Source organism: Schistocerca nitens, chromosome 8 (assembly GCF_023898315.1).
Source record: "Schistocerca nitens isolate TAMUIC-IGC-003100 chromosome 8, iqSchNite1.1, whole genome shotgun sequence".
Classification (NCBI taxonomy): domain Eukaryota; kingdom Metazoa; phylum Arthropoda; class Insecta; order Orthoptera; family Acrididae; genus Schistocerca; species Schistocerca nitens.
Genome location: NC_064621.1, coordinates 22,504,172 through 22,526,026, shown reverse-complemented (window position 1 = coordinate 22,526,026; position 21,855 = coordinate 22,504,172). Strand labels below are relative to the sequence as shown.

The 21,855-nt window shown below is 39.7% G+C and overlaps 1 protein-coding gene across 1 annotated transcript in view; it reads left to right on the top strand.

Annotated features, from left to right (window-relative positions):
• LOC126198519 (fibrillin-2-like) overlaps positions 1-21,855 on the top strand; it is a 732,236-nt gene that overhangs the window by 334,970 nt on the left and 375,411 nt on the right. The gene's annotated exons all lie outside the window — the stretch shown is intronic.

Here is a 21,855-nt window from a genome sequence, read left to right as displayed (position 1 = left end):
AGGATAATCATGGGTAAACCTAAAGAGACTAGAAATCCTCTGAAGGCTTTGAAGAGAAGGAGAATTGTTGGAAAGCCAAAGACAGGCGTTATTACCGTAAATAATATAGACGATAACCACGTCTGTGAATCTAACCTTGCTGGTACACCTGGCCTTTGGAATGAATGTGAGAAAGAAAGTACTTCGCAGAGAAAGCTTGGTTCAATTAGTGAAAAGTATGAATGTTTTATGGGCGAATCGAACGTGAATGAAATACTTGAAATGTTCTCAACGGAATTTTTACGAACTGTGTAAGATGCAAGCGGGGTAGTGAACTCGGTCTGTACGTCTTTTTAAAAGATCACGTAGGACTTGCCAGTGAAATGGACCTGAAGTATGGTAAGTGTTCATGCATAACCACCTTTACGAAGAGTGTTGCAGTAACTCCAGATGAAGAAAATGGTAGCAAAATCTATAAACACAACATTTGTTCTGTTTTGCATACAATTGATAAAGGTGCTACTGCAGTTTCAGTTTTCTGTGGCAATATGAATCTTCCAATCCCCCAACCAGTTTTACGAACTATAAAAGATTTATAGGGTCTAAAGTAGAAGATGTCTGTATAGAATCTGTGAAGACAGCTGTAGGAGAGGCAGTAATAGAAAATAGTGGTAACAGAGATTTTATTCCAGCATTCGATGGTACCTGGCTTAAACGGGGACACACATCTATTCATGGCGCAATATCTGCGACTGGTATGTATACAGGGAAAGTTTTAGGTGTAGCAGTAATATCTAAATATTGTAGGTGTCCACAAAAAAATAAAGATACACATTAAAATAATTGCACAGCTAACTATAGTTGCAGTAGTGGAGGAACAGAGGTGGCTTGTGTTGCTAGTATAGGTCAACGTTTTGTTGCATGTCATAAAGTTCAACATGTGAATTACCTTGGTAAAAGTGATTCCAAAAGTTTCAAACATATTCAAGAATTGAAGCCCTATGTGATGACGCTGTAGTGCAGAAATTGAAGTGTATTGGACACGTACAGAAACGAACTTCGGCGAACTGAGAGCTACGTACAAAAACCGAAAACTCAATAAGAAAGGGTTCACTGGTAGTGTCACTGACAAATGCAGAACAACTATGGAATGGCTATTAGGCTAAACACACTAACAAGGGAACCTCCCCATCGCACCCCCCTCAGATTTAGTTATAAGTTGGCACAGGGATAGGCCTTGAAAAACTGAACACAGATCAATCGAGAAAACAGGAAGAAGTTGTGTGGAACCATGAAAAAAATAAGCAGAATATACAAACTGAGTAGTCCATGCGCAAGGTAGGCAACATCAAGGAAAGTGTGAGGTCAGGAGCGCCGTTGTCCCGTGGTTTGCGTGAGCAGCTGCCGAACGAGAGGTCCTTGGTTCAAGTCTTCTCTCAAGTGAAAAGTTTAATTTTTTATTTTCAGACAATTATCAAAGTTCAGGCACTCACACATAATCAACTTCGCTCTCCAAAATTCCAGGACATGTTCAGATTTGCTTGGACATATGCAGGATTTGACGGTCTACACACGGAAACATTTGAAAACGTAAAAAAACATATGTTTTGACAGAGCACAGGGAAAACTGTGCGACTGTGAAACTGTTGCATTCATTTGTTGCAGTTTATGTGACAAACTCTTATGTTTTCATCACTTTTTTGGGAGTGATTATCACATCCACAAGAAAACCTAAATCGGGAAAGGTAGAAGAATCTTTTTACCCGTTCGCCAGGTGTGCAGGTTAGGTGGGTCGACAACATACTCCTGTCATGTGACGCACATGCCGTCACCAGTGTCGTATAGAATATATCAGACGTGTTTTCCTGTGGAGGAATCGGTTGACCTATGATCTTGCGATCAAATGTTTTCGGTTCCTATTGGAGAGGCACGTCCTTTCGTCTACTAATCGCACGGTTTTGCGGTGCGGTCGCAAAACACAGACACTAAACTTGTTACAGTGAACAGAGACGTCAATGAATGAACGGACAGATCGTAACTTTTCGAAAATAAAGAAAGTAAAATTTTCACTCGAGGGCAGACTCGAACCAAGGACCTCTTGCGCAACTGCTCACTCTAACCACGGGACCACGACACATCTCAGCTCACATAGCCCTTGATGTTGCCTATGTTTGGCATGGACTACTCAGTTTGTATATTTTGCTTATTTTTTCATAGCTCCACACAACTTCTTCCTGTTTTCTCGATTGATCGATGTTCAGTTTTTCAAGGCCTATCCACTGTGTCAATTTATAACTAAATCTGAGGGGGGTGCGATGGGGAGGTTCCCTTGTAAGTGTCGATGAAATGAAGAAGGCTGTTTGGGCTCTTTTTTTTAAGTTTTTCGACTGATGAAAGTCCCTGGTATTACTTGTGTCCCAAAGGAGGAAACAACTGGTGTAAATACAAGGCATTGTTAACTGGTGAAGTGTATACTCATGAACATAAGTTTGCTTGATGCGGTAATGGTGGTGATAAAACCTGTTTTTAGAGACTTAGCAGCAACTGATCTGTTGAAAAGGCGTGTACATGGAAAACTCAAAACCCCAGTGAAAGTGTAAATAGTGTTATATGGTCAAGAGTTCAAGACTGTGTTTATTGGAACAGAAAACACTAAACTATAATGCTACTTCAATGATGGCAGCGTTGTGAGGAGCGAAGTATTTCGAATTATGAGAATGATGATATGTTTCAACATAGTATTGTCCGGCTCCGGTAGCTGAGTGGTCAGCGTGACGGAATGTCAATCCTAAGGTCCCGGGTTCGATTCCCGGCTGGGTCGGAGATTTTCTCCGCTCAGGGACTGGGTGTTGTGTTGTCCTAATCATCATCATTTCATCCCCATCGACGCGCAGGTCGCCGAAGTGGCGTCAACTCGAAAGACCTGCACCAGGCGAACGGTCTACCCGACGGGAGGCCCTAGCCACACGACATTTCATTTGAACATAGTATTAACGATGCCTGCTTTAGACAAGGAACGTCTTTGGGCTGCAGACAGGGCTGTAAATATCCTAGAAATACAAGCCAAAGTAAGCAGGAGGACAAAGAGGAAGCTGGAGGAGGAATTTGTAAAGATGAAGATAATGGACCTGGAATGCACTAAAAAAGGTAATCCAAACTTTGTCACTCTATTCCCAAACGTTTTATTTTTTCATACAAATTTCATGTTTTCTCAGGATTTACCAAACCAATTTGCTTCAAATTTTCAGGAAGTGTTACACAGTCCGTTCTACAGAACTTAACACAGCCTTTGTTCCAAAAGCCTGTATATTGCTGAATTTATAAACAAACAATGGTACAAAAAGGAGTGAATTTTCATTACAATAGAAAAAAATTAATCCGTAACAACTGAAAATAAATTTTTAAAAATCTGTGTGTTAATTTGTAGCCAGTACTCCAATAAATAACCTATAAAAATGTCAACTCCCTAGCTCAAATACTTTCTGAGAAAACATGTAGTTTGTAAGCGCTATTTCAACTTAGGAAAGATAGTGCTTTCCGAAGCCCCTTAAGATTGCTTGTGGAGCTCGGTTGTAATCGCCGTGAACCAAGTAATCGTGATTTTACTTCTGCCGCAGATTGTTGGCCGCCGTTTTTTCTGATACCTTGCACATCACGAGGTGGTCAGCTTAGGACACGAGTTTAAATTCAGGGCTACAAAACGCGTCGTCTGCCGCAGTTTAATCACTGGTCACTTATACTCAGCTGTCGACAGGGCATCTGGTATTTCCGACATCCCTCGGCAGCCACTTCCAACATTGAACACTGCTCTACGTTACGCATTAACAGCATTTACGAAGTGACCTGCCCTGTTTGTGTGTCTCCTGTAACAGCAGAAGACGGCAACCGATGTGGCAACACTGTAGCGGCAAGTGACAGACGTCACCTACCAGCAAATTTTAATCGGACTGTAGTTCACTGGTAGTCGCCTCGCGAAGTGTTTCTCCGAGTGTTACTGTCGTAGAGTCAGTTCAAAGTTTTAAGGCTGACAAGTGCAATAGTTCTGTTGTGCACCGATGTGCAGTTGTTAGCAGTGTTCCGTGCACTACTATACATTATACTACTGTGTATCTATTCGTCCACAGCAGTGGGGTGACTTGTCACACCATCGTTACCAGGCAGCATAGTTGTTATTTGGTTGCTACCTTTCGGCCACCACAACTGTAAACTGCCACAGTGGGGGCTATCCTTAAAAGTTAAGCTGTTCTTTATTTAATAAAGTGTTTGCGTTTCACTTAATTGTGTTCTGAATTCTCTTCTTAGTCCATACCCAACAACTAGTTCAAAAATGGTTCAAATGGCTCTGAGCACTATGGGACTTAACATCTGAGGTCATCAGTGCCCTAGAACTACTTAAACCTAACTAATCTAAGGACATCACACACATCCATGTCCGAGGCAGGATTCGAAACTGCGACCATAGCAGTCGCGCGGTTCCGGACTGAAGCGCCTAGAACCGCTCGGCCACAGCGGCCAGCCAACAACTAGTACTTTATTGTTAATTTACACAGTATTTCTGGCAATCAAGACCAGTGGTCGTCAAATGTATGAAGCTTCAGAGCTACTACACCGTTTTTAAAATCCTAGTGTGGTCTAACAAAACAAAATAGGACAAAATAAGAACTTTAGAAAAGATATTACATTTGTTTGTTTCCTATAAACTTACATAAACAGTAAATACGAAATTAATTTTGATTAAACTGTATAGAAGAAAAGGAAGTTGAAATTGAACTGTACTGTAGTTAGTCGTAAATTACAACTTTACGAACAGTTTTTGTACTGGGCTTACAAACTTTAATGACAAGGGTGGCATTCTTTTTCGTCATCAACAAGTTTAAAATGTTGGGACAGCAGGTAGTGACTGCTATTCGAATACAGTTATCCAAGTATTCATCTGTCAGTCTGTTTACCTACTTTTTTTAACTTCTTACCGGGAAAAGAAACTTCACACGGATATGTGTGCCTTCATTTTGAGGCCACCCTGGTCCAAAATCGTGTATTTTTTCTAAGAACAAGAGGCCACAAAATTTACGAGCTTGGAGAAACGATGTTTAAATACGAATCATTTTGAAAGTCTGTCGGTTCCAAGTCCACTCCAGCATTTTCTTCTTGAAAATCAAATTGCTCTATGACACAAATAGAACACTCTTCGGCATTAATCGCTGTAGAAGGTGATTTGACAAAATGTGCAATAATTAAATACTTTTTAAATTTCGAATCGTTTGTTGAATTGACTTCTCAAATCTGACAGAATTTCGATATATTGTTTGTTATTGGAAGGAGGGACAGAAGATCCTTGTCAATAGTTTGTTTCAAACAGTAAAGCGTTTGTATTCGCCTTGGATATGATGTTTCTCCCACAGTTCCACGTTTTTTAAAGCGACAGGAGATATTGCTCTGCCCATATCTTTTACTTACCTTGAAGCTGCAAGTTAAGAATATTTCACTTTTCGGCGATGTCTGCGAGAAAAGCAGAATCCTACAGTCAAATCGGATCTTCTAGTTCACAGAAATATTAGCCTCGTTCTTCAAAAATTCTACTAACAAGGGGAGGCAGCCAATTGTGAAATTCATATTCAATTCATACTGCGCATAAAAAAAGCTCATGGCCAGAGGTGTAATGTGGTAAAGCACCAAGATGCACTTCTCAGCCGTTGTCGAGAAAATCGACAGTTAAAATAAACCGTTGCTGTGAAATACTCTCTACGATTAACGATTTCCTACAGTGTCGTGGCGCAGCGGTAAGCGCTCGGGTTCGTAATCCGAAGGTCGCCGGATCGAATCTCGCTCCGTGCAACTTCTTTTTTAAGTATTTTTTTTGTAATTCAAATATATATATATATATATATATATATATATATATATATATATATATATATATATATATATTATGTGCGATTGGACCCATACGGATCACGCAAAGCTTTTCCGATTCAATTTTTTAATTCTCCAAACTTCTCTCATTCTTTCCCCATGAATTCTCTTTCTTTCCTCTGTCCATTTTGTCCCCTGTCTCTTGCAAACTTCATTCTCGGGTTGTACTTTCCAACTATTGATTTTTTGCCTGTATACATTTCTGTTTATAACTTCTGAAGAATTTATTTGTGCATTTGCTAGATCTGTTTTGGTTTCTTGTATCCAGGGTATGGTTTTCAATTTTTCAATGTATATTAAAATTTTGTGGGAGAGTCTGGGTGTTGGGAGTCTGTGGATATGACCGTAAAATTTTAGTCTTCTTTTCCGGATGTCTGCGCCGAGGTTAGATAATTTTTCTGTAGTTTTCCGAGACTGTAACCTGTATCCATCTTCAGTTCTTTTTGGGCCAAGAATCTTTCTGATAATTTTGCGTTCCTCTTTCAGGATGCCTTCCAGGTCGCCTTTTCTATGGAGTGTTTCGCTGGCATATAGTGCTTCGGGCTTGATTACTGTATTGTAGTGTCGTATTTTTGAGTGAATGGAGAGACACTTTTTATTGTAGATGTTGTGGGTTTTCCAGTATGCTCTTTTCAGTTTTTGCAGTCGAACTTTTTGTGCAGTTTTCTCTCCCCCTGTGGGTTCTAGGACCTCGCCTAAGTATTTAAAGAATGGAACTCTCTCAATTTGTCCATATTTTGTAGTCAGTTTTTGAGTTTCAAATTTTGAGCAGATGAATTTGGTTTTTTGGAAGGAAATTTGTAGCCCAACTTTTTCGGCGCATTCTTTGAGAATGTCTATCTGTTTAATTGCTGTGGTCTCGTTTTCTGCTAGAATGGCCACGTCATCTGCAAATGCCAAGCATGAAATTTTAATACCATCTTTAGATCTTCCTAGTTGTATAGGCTTCCAGTAATTTTGATTCTTCAGTTCTTTTTCCCATTCTCGGATGACTTTGTCTAAGACAAGGTTGAAGAGGAGTGGAGACAAGCCGTCACCTTGTCTGACGCCGGTTTTGATCAGGAAGGGCTCTGATATTTCACCCAGGAATTTTATCTTAGAAGTTGTGTTTGTGAGCGTTTCTTTGATAAGGTTTAGGGTTTTCGGATCGAGTCCTAGCTCCTCAAGGATAATAAAGAGAGATTGCCTATCGATTGAATCATAAGCCTTTGCGAAATCAACAAAGGAACAAATGATCGGACTGTTTCTGACTGCTTTGTATTTTAGTGTTGTCTTCAAATTGAAAATTTGTTCTGCACAGGATCGGTGAGGGCGAAAGCCAGCTTGGTATTCACCAATACTGTGTTCGAGTTGTTCTTGTGTTCGTTGAAGAAGACAAGCTGAGAGGATTTCATAAGTGACTTGGAGAAGGGAGATTCCTCGATAGTTGTTTATATCTGCCATGTCTCCCTTTTTATGCAGTGGATGAATTAGGGCGCATTTCCAATCTTCTGGTAGTTTTTCTGTCTGCCAAATGTCTGTGATGATTTGAGTGAGTTCTTTGAGGGAATTTGGTCCAAGATTTTTAAGTAGTTCTGCAGTGATATTATCTTCTCCGGATGCCTTGTTGTTTTTCAGTCTATGAATATGTCTTTGGATCTCCTCTAGTGTAGGTGGTGGGGATTCTGGATTTGTGTAGACAGCCGTTTCTTGAGGGAATCTTGAAGAAGGTTCAGGGCAATTGAGGAGTCCGGAAAAGTATCTTGCCAGCTCCTCACAATTTTCCCGATTTGTGAGCGCTAGTTTTCCATCTGGTTTTCTGAAACATAGATTTCGTGAGCCGTATCCATTGATTCTCCCAGCAAAGGTCTTATAGAAGTCTCGTACATTATAGTTACGGAAATTTTCTTCAATAGACTCACACTGTTCCTTGAGGTACTTCCTCTTGACTTGTCTGATTGTTTTTGCCACTTGTCTTCTGGTGTTGTGGAAGTGATCTAGATTTTCTGGGGATTTTTTACTGTTATACTTCAGAAAGGCTTTCTTTCTTTCTTCCAGCGCTTTTTCACATCCACAGTCCCACCAGGGGTGTTTTGTGTTCTTTTTCAATGGGATCAGTTCTTTTGCCTTCTTTGTAATTTTTGTTCGAAATTTTTCCCAAGAGTCAGCTGGTTCCTTTTCCCACTCCTCCTTCAGATTGGTTTCTTTGATTGTTCGTGTGTCAAATTTCATCGTGTGTTTTCTTCGGATAGAATTTTTTTGGGGTGAATTTCACTTTAATGCGTGTTAAGTAGTGGTCTGAGTAAATTTTCGCCCCTCTGCGGACTTGGACATCATGGATCTCTTTCTGTACGAAATAGGAGATGGCAATGTGGTCAATCTGATATTCGCCGATCTCTTGTATGGGGGACCTCCAGGTCTTTTGTTTTCTAGGTTTTTTTCTCAAAGATGTAGACATTATTTTTAGATTATTTTGTTGGCATAGTTCAATAAATCTCAGTCCGTTTCTGTTGGTGAATCTGTGTGCTGGATATTTTCCTACAGTTTTTTGGTGTTCTTTCTCTCTGCCAATTTGTGCACTGAAATCTCCCATTAAGATTTTGATATCATCCCGGGGAATTTTGGCCATGACATCTTCAAGTTTAGTCCAGAATTTTTCAGTTTGTAGTTGGCGTTTTTTGTTGTCTATGTTTGTGGGTGCATGAACATTTATCAATGTGTATTTCTTGTTGGCGCACTGGATACGCATGGTCATGAGGCGATTATTTATGGAAGAGACCTCTCTAATTGAGTCTAATATATTTCTGTGCACCGCAAATGCCATGCCCAGGAGTGGCGTACCATTGGCAATTCGTTTGTCAGTCTTGCTCTTGAAGATGCGATAGTTTCCATAGTCTATTGTATTTTCATCCGTGAATCTAGTTTCTTGTAACGCTAAGATCTTAATTTTTTGTTGGTCTAGCTCTGTTACTAAGTTGTGTAATTTTCCAGGTTGAATTAGGGTCTGAATGTTAAAGGTACCAATGTACATGGGAACCTTGGGACGAAGTTTGCTTGAGAACTCTGATCGTGATGGCCCGGGTTCCCCAGAATCCGAAAACCCAGTTGTCGTCTGTCGACGAGTGGATTGGTTACCACCTGGGGTAATTCTGTCATTACTCTCACGAATCATGATAGCTTGTAAGTTTTGGTCCAGTGTTTCCACTGGGTGTTTAGAACCAGGGATTGTCAGTTCCTGGAGCATATAATACAGCCGCACCTAGACGGACAGACGCTGACCTCGCTGCCGCTCGACTCGAGTACAGACGCATTGAGGATTCGGAATGTGAGATTTTTTTTCAAGGTTTTCTCCTATAGATCCGCCGTGTTCTGCGTTAACAGGGTCACCTCGTGTAGGATGTGGCTCTTCACCACGCACGGACGGTCTTGGACGTAGCTTCCTCAGAGGCAAAGGTCTAGCATACCTCCTCAGCTCATCCCTGGGGTGGTGAGGACCAGTACTGAGTCAACCCCAAGCAAAGGTGCTACCTCTACCAACCACCTTGACCCCTATATATATATATATATATATATATATATATATATATATATATATATATATATATATATATATATATATGCAATTCCCGGCAATCAGTTGCAATAATTATGCATATGCATGTTGAAAGTCGTTTGTCGTGGAAAAACTGGCGACTTCGAACATCATTATGTTTTCCGCAAACAAAGTTGTATTTCACAAATGTTATTAATTGTCTTCATAATGTTAACCACGTATATTTAACAGAAGACGTAGAAACGATATTCCGAAACGAATACGTATAGCGTTCGAATTAGAATAGAAACCCCACGAACACAAATTTGCTGTGGCAGGTATGAAATATAAACTCCGTTACTCGCTCGTTACACTTGAAGGACAGACGTTGAATGGGCCGAAACGAGCCGCCGCATAACAGCGTAGTTGCCTGCTAACTTCGAAAGAAGGTAGATGCGGTCCCTAGCGCAACTTATAATATCGCCGAAAATCAGTGCGGACGTGAGAGCTTTGGTACACCCTGTTAAACAAACGGAACAATGGAGGCGGTACAATTGGAGAGCGATCCGCCTTCACCAACATGCATAAGCAATTCATTAATAGTTTATATATATATAAATTACAATAAACTAATACTAAAAAAAATGTTGCATGGCGCGAGATTCGATCCGGCGACCTTCGGATTACGAACCCGTGCGCGTACCGCTGCGCCACGACGCTCTAGAAAATCAATGATCGTAGAGAGTATTTCACGGCAACGGTTTGTTTAACTGTCCATTTTCTCGACAACGGCTGAGAAGTGCATCTTGGTGCTTTGCCACATTACACCTCTGGCCATGAGCTTTTATTATGCGCAGTATGAATCGAATCTGAATTTCACAATTGGCGGCCTCCCCTTGTAAGACCGGAAGCAACTCTTTTCAGACGTTGCTAAACTCTGCCTCTACGAAGTCAATGAACTTCCGTACGAAGCTGTAGATCACCAAACTGGCAATCTATTCTTTACGACACAAGAGCATGAATCCCTTCTCTCCGCTTACCCTCGAAGGGGCTCCATCAGTTGTAAAAAAAAAAAAAAAAAAAAAAGAGGTTCAAATGGCTATGAGAACAATGGGACTTAACAGCTGAGGTCATCAGTCTCCTAGAACTTAGAACTAATTAAACCTAACTAACCTAAGGACATTACACACATCCATGCCCGAGGCAGAATTCGGACCTGAGACCGTAGCGGTCAGGCGGTTCCAGATTGAAGCGCCTAGAACCGCTCGGCCACTCCGGCCGGCATCAGTTGCTAAGGCTGCCAACTTCTTTTTAGGAATGTTTTCAGGGTTGATAATATTTTTAATTGCTAAAAATATGCCCCGTCGGGTAGCGCGTCCTGTATATGGTATAATGTATAGTATAACGTTATTTCGAAGTTGTCAAAAGCCATTCTTGCAGAAACGATCAACTGAGCTGCATCAACTATATAAGCCAGTTCGTCAACTTGCAGGGAAAATTAGCTGCAGTGCTCAGACTCAGTTTTAAGTTGTGGAGTAATGTCAAGACTCATAACCTCAGTTCCCCTCATCAGTGTATTTGCAGAAAGCTGTAAAGATCTAATAGCAGACATTAAATCAGTTTTGTTTTTGAAATTATCAAATAATGAATCATCAGCTTCTAAAAACACAGTTTTGATTAATTCACTGTGTCTGTGCAGTTTCTTAGTGCGTGCAATAATTTTTGAGACTCGGAATGACACTTCAATTGCTGCTTTATTCTTGTCCAATGATTTTTAAAAAAAAGTTGATTAAGTTTGGATTTTAGTTGCCTTTCATTTTCTTTCCTTAGAGCAGAATCCATTGGAAATCCTATTCAATTCCTGAGTGAAGCGTTCTGAAGTGATACACATATCTGTTATATACCTGGGTGGAGAAGTGATCGGTTTCCCACTCTGAATGAAAGTGATAAGTTTTTTTTTTTGCTTTTTGCTTGAAAAACAATCATTAGAACAAAAGAACTTTAGTATCAATGTGTAAATGAAAGTATTTACGTTACCAAATGTCTGATATAGGCCTACACACGAAAAGCATAGCGTGCACAACCTCACGCATATACAGTCAACTGCGACACTAACAATGTAGTATTTTTGAGTAACACTGACAGCTGTGGAGAAGAAACAAGCAGTTGTCGCGAGCGCGGTCTGAGTCTGTGGAACAATCCAGAGTAGCCAACCTGTGCATTACCGTCGTCTACCGAAAATTTCGTCGCGCGCTAGCACACTGGGCAACACTGTTAAAGGGTCACTTTTTCGACACCCCATATGTCATTGCTAAGCAGAAGATTTAAATTTGGCTCAAAGGTGCCTAGAACCTTCCTCTGCAACGAAGCAAAAGCGTGCGCCCTGTGACGTCACCCTCTGGCTCGATGGCACTTCAAACAGCAAGAGCCGACACATTCGAAAAAAGGCCAGAGGTCAGAAGTTTATGTGGGTTGTGAGGTGGGTTAATAATGTCGCCATAATTGTGCCTAACGCTATCGTGGGCGTGGCACACGATGAGAAGGTCGTCACATTCCCCGCTTACCCACATTCCACCTCTTCTTTAGACGCCTCTTGTGATGGAGGTCGAACCTCGATGCCCAGCGTTGAAATCGCGCAGTTTTTCTTGTGGGTGTCCGAGGGAAACATTTCAGAATCACTGCCGCTTAGTATCGACTGAGAAGGCTTCGGGGACGGCATAAAGGGCGTCAATAAAATTACCCCTTTCCTTCGGACGTTCACTCCCACACGTCTCACGACCGAAAACAACAGTTTGCATTGCGATGCGACCTTCTCGATAACCTTCGTCACGCCGGCCGAAGTGGCCGTGCGGTTCCAGGCGCTGCAGTCTGGAGCTGCGAGACCGCTACGGTCGCAGGTTCGAATCCTGCCTCGGGTATGGATGTGTGTGATGTCCTTAGGTTAGTTAGGTTTAACTAGTTCTAAGTTCTAGGGGACTAATGACCTAAGAAGTTGAGTCCCATAGTGCTCAGAGCCATTTGAACCATTTTGAACCTTCGTCACTGCTGACACCCCTTCATCCCCGCCCCACGTGACGATCCAACCATTCTCAAAGTGCCTTGTAGACTTGTTGGACGTGAGTGTACCCCTTTGGGCACCATATCGAGCACTTTAAAAAGGTACTTGTACAGAGATAGCTAGTGAGTGATTCCTATGTGCCAGTGTGACAGGCATTCCTTTCGACACCCCTTAGATTTCGCATGCGGACACCAGACGCTAATTCAGCGACATAGCGCCACCCAGCTCGGTGGTTCGAAACGGCTGCCTGTCACACCGGCGCCTCGTAATCAGTGAACTGACAGTCGCTGTACAGGCGCATTTATTAAGCACTCAACAAACGTGCGAGGGTGGCTCTGAAATTGGGAGGGGGGGAGTGGGCCTTTGAGGGACACTTTACCGTTTCATTTGACACATGTGTCGATGTTGCATCACCTTCCCCCTCCCCCTGCGAACATGCCCCGCGAGGCAGCGAAACAGGACTGAACAAGCTGCTGCTTCTGATAACATTCGAATTTTGTCAAATGGCTTAGGACAATCCCTAGTGGTTCCACCCTGTATATAAGGACAAAACCTGCGGTCCTGCTACACTGCAATGCGGTTACAGGCCTACGATGTCCTTAGAGAACGGCTGAATCGTCTGGGAGCTGTCAGCACTGTCAAAGATTGTCAAAAACGTCGTCCTGTTGCTCACCTCACTGCGAACTGTCGTTTTCGACCACGAAGTGTGTGGGAACAATGGGCCCCAAGAGATGCTGTGGTTTCACCGACGGCCTTTATGCCACACTTGAGGCCTTTTCGTGTCGATACTGGGTCTGAAAAGTTTTCCCCGGACACTAACAAGAAACCCGCATTATTTCAAGTCTGGGCATTTAGATCCTCACCTTCATCGCACGTCCACAGTGGCACTGGACAGAACTGAGCTGAATTTTGGGACATCAGTGACACTCTTTTTTTTCATGTGTCACACCTTGCTATCTGAAGTGTCGCCGAGCCCGACGGTGACGTCGCAAGACATCACGCTTTCGCGCCATTACAGAGGAAGGTTGTAGCAAAATTTCAGACTTCTGCTTCGCAGTGGAAGACAATTACGAGGTGTCAAAAAAGTCACCAGTAATTGTGTTGCTCAATGTCGTAGCTCACGATCGACGGTTTGACAATCACTTCGCAGTACCGTGTATGCAATTATAGTGACTGGCGTGGATATCGTTAATAAGTAACTGCTGTCTCAAGTTTATACTGGTGTATTTAACGGAGAAATACTTTTATTGCTTTTGCGAAACGTGGCATTTCTGTTTACTTACAAATATCGAAATCCACAGCTGCCTACAGCTGGAGAAAGTTCATCAGTGCTAAGCCGTTTGTGACAGAAAAATGTTATGTGTAACTATTAGTTGGTCAGAATATTTAAATAACATCGGTATAAGTTCCAAAATTATTCTATGAGTGTATCACAATAGTGTAACAAGTTTAGGCCATATAATAACTGCCGTTTGCAAGAGTACAATTTTGTAGATCAGTTACCTCTAATACTGTTTGAAATAGTTCAGTATGTGATGCAACTAAAAACGGAGTGCTAAATAATTTCATTTTGCTACGCAGATCGTGAAACTCTGCCTCGAAAAGAGAAGTAAGAATCAGGATTTAACGTCCAGTTGACGATGAGGTCACTAGACTAAACGAGTTGACATGGGATATGAATGAAGGAAATCTCTCAATGCCCTTTTTCAGAATTATCAGCCCAGCACTCGACATTGGCGATTTAAAATAACCACAGAAAAAAAGTTTGATTCAGATATTTGTACCCCATCCCCGCGAATTCAAGCCCAGTGCTTTAACCACTTCGCTACCTCCCTCGGTTTTGTCTCAAACTCTTGCGAGGTTGCTCTGTATTTCGCTGGCAAACAAAGAACTATATCTTTGAAGTGATTGCAATGATAAAAAGCATTGAAAATACTGTTTTTTGGGCAGGAATGGCTTTCAGATAAACGAAGCTTGTTCACATTTCCTTTGCCTTATAATGACACGTTGTTGTATCAAAAAGCAAGGCGAAATTCACTCTCCATTTGTCATCGACCAATGATGAATTTGCCTCTCTTTTCATTTTCATAAACAGGGCAATTTTACTCACGAATCGGAAGTAAGACATCGAGATCTTTTCCTGCAATAATCCAACGTGCCGCGCAATGGTTAGATATCACAATATAGCTCTTCCGCGTCTTGGAATAAAGCTGTAAAGCGAGCATGCTGCTTGGTGGTTAGAGGCATCTGCCTGACGCAAAAGCTACGAGCGCTTACCATCACCTTTGTTTCATGTGGCAAGCGTTGGAAAATACTTATGTGAAGATTGGATGCTCGTACACTATATAAGAGTTTTAAATTTGGATTCGGAATCAAGAACGTTCACTCTTTTACTTTACCTTCATAATGAACGACGATCTGACTGAATATTGGTGGAAAGGCACCAATCTGTCATTAGTCTGAAATGACGTATTGAAATATCAGCAGGTTAGTCGCCCCATTTCCAATAATGCTCAGTGAAATTGTTTATCCTGCAACGTTGCCTCCCTTACAGGTAGACAACCTGAATAAAAGTTGATGACTATCCATAGAGCCAGCACGCTTTAAACTCAAAACATATGCCAAATTCATTATTAACAAGTGCTATTTACAGGTTTCTGGTCAGAAATAAAACATGTACTACAATACATTATGATGCAGCACAGCCAACAAAATGGCTGTAATAGGAAACCGAATTTAGCTCCAGAAACTTGTCCACTTAGACCTCTGTGGTTGGACAACGGGCGGCCTGCGGACCGGATCCGGCCCGCGATTGATCTCAATCCGACACGTGGAAGAAATTCATAGGAAACTAGACATTTTGCTCTCCTACATTCTTCTGCTTAAATCTGAGACTTTCTCTGTATGATAATATTCATGTTCTCTTGAAGAGGAATGATTTCAGATATAATTGTTCTGATTGCATGTCGGAAAGCTTAGCGCCAATTTAAAATATACCTTCGAACTTAGACGTTAGGGACACTGCTATAGCATCGCATGAGTACTGCTTTCTTATTGGCCTACATCCTGTAAAAGTTGAGCAATTTCGGCCATTTCGTGCAGCAGTAATAAGATATGATACGTTCTTATCATCTGCAATAGTAAAAATGTCACACGGAAGTTATGGGGTCATCACAGGTTCATTATTATTGACATTGCGTCATGTAATGACCGCCTGAGGGCGAGTATTGTCGTACTGCCAATTATAGAAATATTGACGGATGCTATTTATTCCGAAAATTACTTATACCCCTTGAGCGCTTCAGATGTTTATTAACGATATTGCAAAGTTTTGGAGTGGAACTTTTTAAGATAGCTACGATATTGTAAAACGTCATAAGGAAAGAAACAAAGCTCACTATGCGTAAATAAAGGCAGGCATCCGAAGGTGGGGTGAACATGAAATGAATGCGCTCTCAAAACCGAATGTTTTGAGGTATAATTCGTTGACTTGGTTTGTGGGGAAAGCGGTGCCATTCGACATCTGTTACAATTTAATATGCTTCATATTTTGGCAAGAATCATTTTCAATGCATGTGTAACACGATAATATCATTTCTTTCTTAAATGGCATAGTTATTATAATCATCAGGATATTTCCAAGGAACAATGTGTAATGGCTTTTGTAAGCAAAATTTGCATTAGTCAGATCTCCAGAGAGCAATATACATAAATAATGAGTCTTTACATTCGTCGAGTCTCTGTGTAAGTAATGCTGTGAACTTTATTTTTTGTGTAAACTATCTGCTGTCCATTATGCTCATTGTATTCTTTATACTAATTACGGTGGTTTGTATGAAAACATAAATTTCATCGATGTATAAGGAAACACGCTCCCAACAGCCAGTTATAAAATGATCCCTACATGTTACCTCAGCCAGTGATGAAATACGAGATTACGTTTGCTTGCTTGTGAAGACATGTTTGTAAGAACAAATGGAAACACGAAAGGATCTCTGCAACCTAATAAAATCATCAGTGGCAGTTTCATCCTAGTTGACTATAATCTATTTCAACTTTTTACAAAACTCATTTTTCCATACTTGTACTCACCATCTTCGTAAATGGCAGATATTATGAAGCTACGAATGCAGATTTGTAGGTCATCCGACGTTGGAACATTACGCTGCCTCTTCTCTCTATCGTCACTACGCAAGGACAGTGATGTTTTCGTGCTAACGACTCACAAATGATTCTTTACAGTGCTTCTGGACGAACAGTTCCTTATTAACTTATAGCGTAAATGAAAAGTTAAAATAACAGCTCTATAATGCAGAGCTTCGAATCAACAGCTTCATCATTCTTTCTACAGTCAACTGTTACAAGCGTCCGATAATTAGTAGCTTCATAGTTTCGACCATAGCTGCAACAATTTAGGAAATAAATTTAATTTCAGTCGTAATAAAGGGAGAAATCTATAGAAAACAGCTTTTATTTTTCGCTCTTGAAATTTAGAGTACCGCAAAAAATAGACCGTAGCTCTTTGTAATAGTAATATTTTTTTAACTCTTGTGATGTGAGCATGGTTCTAGTTTTCTTAACTACCGCCCCCTTTCACTCCACATGACGCATAGTACGTCCGTTCCGTGTTTAATACACGTTGTTATAACGTACTTTACCGCTTATGAAACAAGAAAAATGTTTTTTACATTGTTGGAAATTACGAAAGTCAAGAAAATTTTGTTGGTTTTAATATTGGTTGTATAGAACGCTGTGTACTCATCTGTTTGGCGCTGCATGTTATCTGCAATATTACTTTTTCGTAACATATGGGTGTTGGTGCAAATTGTGTAACAAAACGATCGTTGGCATATTCGAAAGGAATATTAACGCATTTTCTCTGTTTGCATTGTGCTGAAACGTGGACGTCAGTGCTCCTGAAGAATTATACCAAACCCTACATTTTGAATCTGTTTCTCTGATCTATATACATGCGTAAAAACTGGTATGGAACGGGTCTCACACCATGTGTAGTTAGGAATGCATGGTGAAATTACAGAAGATGCCCCTTCCTGTTCATTAGTAACGTATAGTAGGCCAGTCTCTCCAAAATCCGTGAACATCCACTGTCTTGCCGAACATCTAAACTGCACCATCGTTGTGGAGTTGACTCATTGTAAAGTGCGGTACTTTTTATCCGCCAACCTGTGTTGGTGCTCAGCACCTAACGCAATTTATTAATAACTCAAAGACTCTTTCTCACTTTTAAAACGTGTACGTGTTGCTGTAGTAACTGTTACATCTTGAAGTAGTTGACGTGAGCTAGCCAATGTCAAAGGCAGTTGATTGATTTATTGATCCATATTCATCTACAGCTGCACAATGTGCAAGAGATATTTGGATTTTTATGTTAATATTAACAGTTTTACATATAGTATACCTTTGTACATAATAACACAAATTAATATATCAATTAATGATGAATACTTAAATAAATTTTGTTACGCTGTATACAGAGAGATAAAATAGAAATGTTCTTCTGAATGAGACTACATTGGATTAACATAGAAAAACTTAGTTTTGTAGGTATTCATTTACTGTGTAAAAGCAGTGATCACCCAAGAACAACTTCAATTTAGATTTGAAGTGACCAATGTTTTGTATGTGTTTAATGGTATCTGGTAAGACATTGTATAGTTTGATACTAGGATGGATAAGGCCATTTTGAAATAACTTTGTTTTGTCACTTTGAATATGTACATCCAATTTTTGTCTTGTATCATAGCTGTGTATTGTGTGATTTTGAATGATGAGTGGTCTTTTTATATGTAAGTTTTGCTTTAAATACATTTTATTTTCAAGTATATATATGCAAGGAAATGGCAGGATCATGCTTTTTTGAAACAGTGGTCTACATGATTTGCGATTATCTACCCCTTCCATTATTCTTATAATGTTTTTTTTTTTTTTTTTTTTTTTTTAAATGTTTTGATGGCAACTCCAGAATTTCCCCAGAACATAATCCCATACCGGAGGTGAGAGTGTACAACTGCATAATATACACACTGAAGGATGTTGTAGCTGGTACAATTTTTTAACGTATGTAACACAAAACAAGAAGTACTTAATTTGGGTCGACAGAAGCGTCCGATCCCACGCGTCGGCTTTGACCCGTGACGTAAGGGTCTAGTCATGTGTGACGTCATGACGGCGCGGAGTTTGGTTTGAGTGTGGCTGTCTCCAGTTCTGTTTTATCTTATTTTATTTACTTTTCTGATCTGTTCGTTCTATCTCGTGAGATTTTTTTTTTTAAATTTAAAAACAATTATTACTCATTTTAATTATCTGTTTCCTCCAATTTCTGTTTTAGTTTATTATATTTATCTTTCTGATCTGTTCGTTCTATCCCGTGAGATTTTTTTTTTAAAAAAAGACAAAAAACACTAATCAGCTACTGAAGCATCTTTATCTTCTATGGGTTGCAGGGGTTACGACCCCTGGGGAGGTGGGTGGGTATTCATGCATGGCTGTCTTCACTTACACGTTGTAGCTACGCAAGGCGTCTAAATTTGTTTATATTTAGTTTACCCCCCACCCAAAACACCCCATTTCCCGCGCTTGTCCCGTTAAGTGTCATTAGGCTTATTGTGGAAAGTGTGTGTGTTTGTTTTTGTTTCCGCCATATTTGTGACGTCATGGGTCAAAGCAGACGGGCGGGATCGGACGCTTCCGTATTTCCCTCAATTTTTTGTTCATTTGCTCAATATGTGCTTTCCATTTCAAGTTGTCTTCTAGATGAAGTCCAAGAAATTTGGTCCATGCTGTTTTGCCAATTGTCTGTCCATATAGCTGTAGATTTGGTGATATCAGATTATTTGTTTGCGCTGTGTGTATATCGATACCTACAGTTTTTTCAGTCATTGTCATCAGAGTAACATGTTAGCCTTTCAGTGGCTTCTTTTATGTTTTTTACAAAAGTTTTTTCTGAGTTTCCTGTAATTAGAACACTCGTATCATCAGCAAATTGAAATATTTTACTGCTGTCTTTGTTTATGTTTAGGTCATTTACATAGAGTAAGAACAGAACAGGACCACATAGAGTAAGAACAGAACAGGACCCATTACTGATCATTGTGGCACTCCATATTTAACAGTCAGTAGCTTGGAATTATATTTCCTAATGACATTGTCCCTTTCTTGATTAATTTTCACATATTGTTCCCTGTTCTTAAGATAACAGCTGAGCCAGTTGTTAGCTGTTCCCCTAACGCCAAGATTTTCTAGCTTGTGTAGCAACTTGTCATGATTTATGGTGTCAAATGCCTTTGACAAATCTAAAAATATGCCCATGGTAAGTTTTTTGTTGTCTAATGCTATCAGTACCTCTAATAGAAAGCAGTGAACTGCTGATTCAGTTGAACGGTTTGCTCTAAATCCATGTTGAGATTCTGACAGAATGCCATTATCCTCTAAGAAGTCTGTTCGTCTCTTATTGAAAAGCCTTTCTAATATCTTTGAGAAAACAGACAGAAGTGCCAGTGGTCTGTAGTTGGAAATATCATCTTTGTTTCCTTTATTGTATAATGGCTTTACTTTTGCTATTTACAAACACGAAGGAAAAGTTCCTGTTGCAAAAGATAGGTTACATAGGTGGGTTAAGGGTTCAGTAATCAAGTCCCCACACTTTTTTATAATGAAATCAGGTATATCATATGCACCTGCAGAGTGTTTCATTTTGAGACTTTTTATTGTAACCTGTACTGCTTCTACATTTGTTGGGTACAGAAACATTGATCTGCTTGAGACTTTTTTCCCTGTTTCTGTATGCTGTTTTCTATTAGAGGTCTGTTGTAGTAGTTTCTCTGTTACATTTATAAAATAGTTATTAAACATATTAGCTACTTCCTGTGGGTTATTAATGTTTTCCGAGCCAGCTTTTAATACTATATTATTAACTCTATTTTTTGTAAGATTTGGTTTCTTTCTTTACAACTTGCCAGATTGCTTTGGTTCTGTTTGAAGCATCTATGTATTTGTCATTGTCTCGTTTCGTTGCCTCCTTTATTATTTTATTTAAGATAGATTTATATTTTTTAAAGTAACTATCAAACTCCTGGGTAGTGTTGTAGCTTCTTGCAATATTGTGAAGGTACCGTTTTGTAGCACAGAATTTCCTTATACCTCTAGTAATCCACTTGTTGCTTTTAGTGGTTTGGGTTGTTTTGGCTTTCAATGGAAAAGCAAGATCGAAATAATATTTCAAAATATTCATGAATGTCTGAAACTTATCATAAATATTTTCTGCACTATACACTAGCTCCCATGATTCTTGTTGGAGATAATTCTGGAATGTTTGTACTGTAGTATTACTAGAAGTTCTGCCCATGTGTGTAGTCTTCCTCATATGATTATTGGATGGATTAGTGTTTACACAAAAGCTTATAGCCTGTGCATGATGGTCTGCCAGTCCAGCTTTAATTACAACTGATTTATAATTTGTTTTGGAGTTAATTGTTATTTGGTCTATAGTAGTACTAGAATGATTTGTTTCACATGTAGGGAAGTGGATTGTAATCTTTTATTAAGTTGCTACAGTGAAAGTGTGCTTTAGAAAATAAAAAAGACAATTTTGGTAATACTTCCTTTAGCCATACCTAGTTACTTTTTATAATTACAAATAGTATATATACATAATATGCAATAAAGTATTCTTTAAAGATTTCACTAAACATTTCCGAATTTAAGTTTCAATTGCTGGTACTTATAAAGAAAAGTGATTTAAATATGGAGTGAGAGAAGGAAATCGTAAATTCTATCTGAACTAAGAAATAGTTGTACCAATCACAAAACAGTCTTCACATATTGTCATAACAATATATGTTAAGTAGCCGTAGTTTGCATTGACAAACATAGACCTCGGACTACAAAAAATATCATTCTGTCGTCACAACCAAGATTTTGGGAAATGGCACTGTCACATTTGATCTGACAATTCTGTGGCAGCAGGAGTTTGTGAATCACAGAGAGGTACTGTTAATCATGTGAATACTCAACACTTAAAGAACACAATAATTGACAGAAGCATGAATCTCTATAATCGTAGCAACTGAGTAGGACGAGTGTAGCAAGATGAAGCTTATGGAAAATAGAAGAGGAAAAAGCAGTTGGGGAAAAATGCAAAGCAAATGTGAGACATATTGTTGATGATAGAGCATCATTCAGAACTGAAACGATATTGGTAAATTAGAGGGTCATTTAGTATAATAATTTAATTGTGATGTGGGGAGCAACACATACAAAAGCTGAAGCTAACTAGGTAGCCGAAATACAGGATATCTTTAAAAATGTGGATACAGTATTACATTTTTTTCAAATCAGAAAAATATTTGAACACTTTACATTTATTAAAAATATA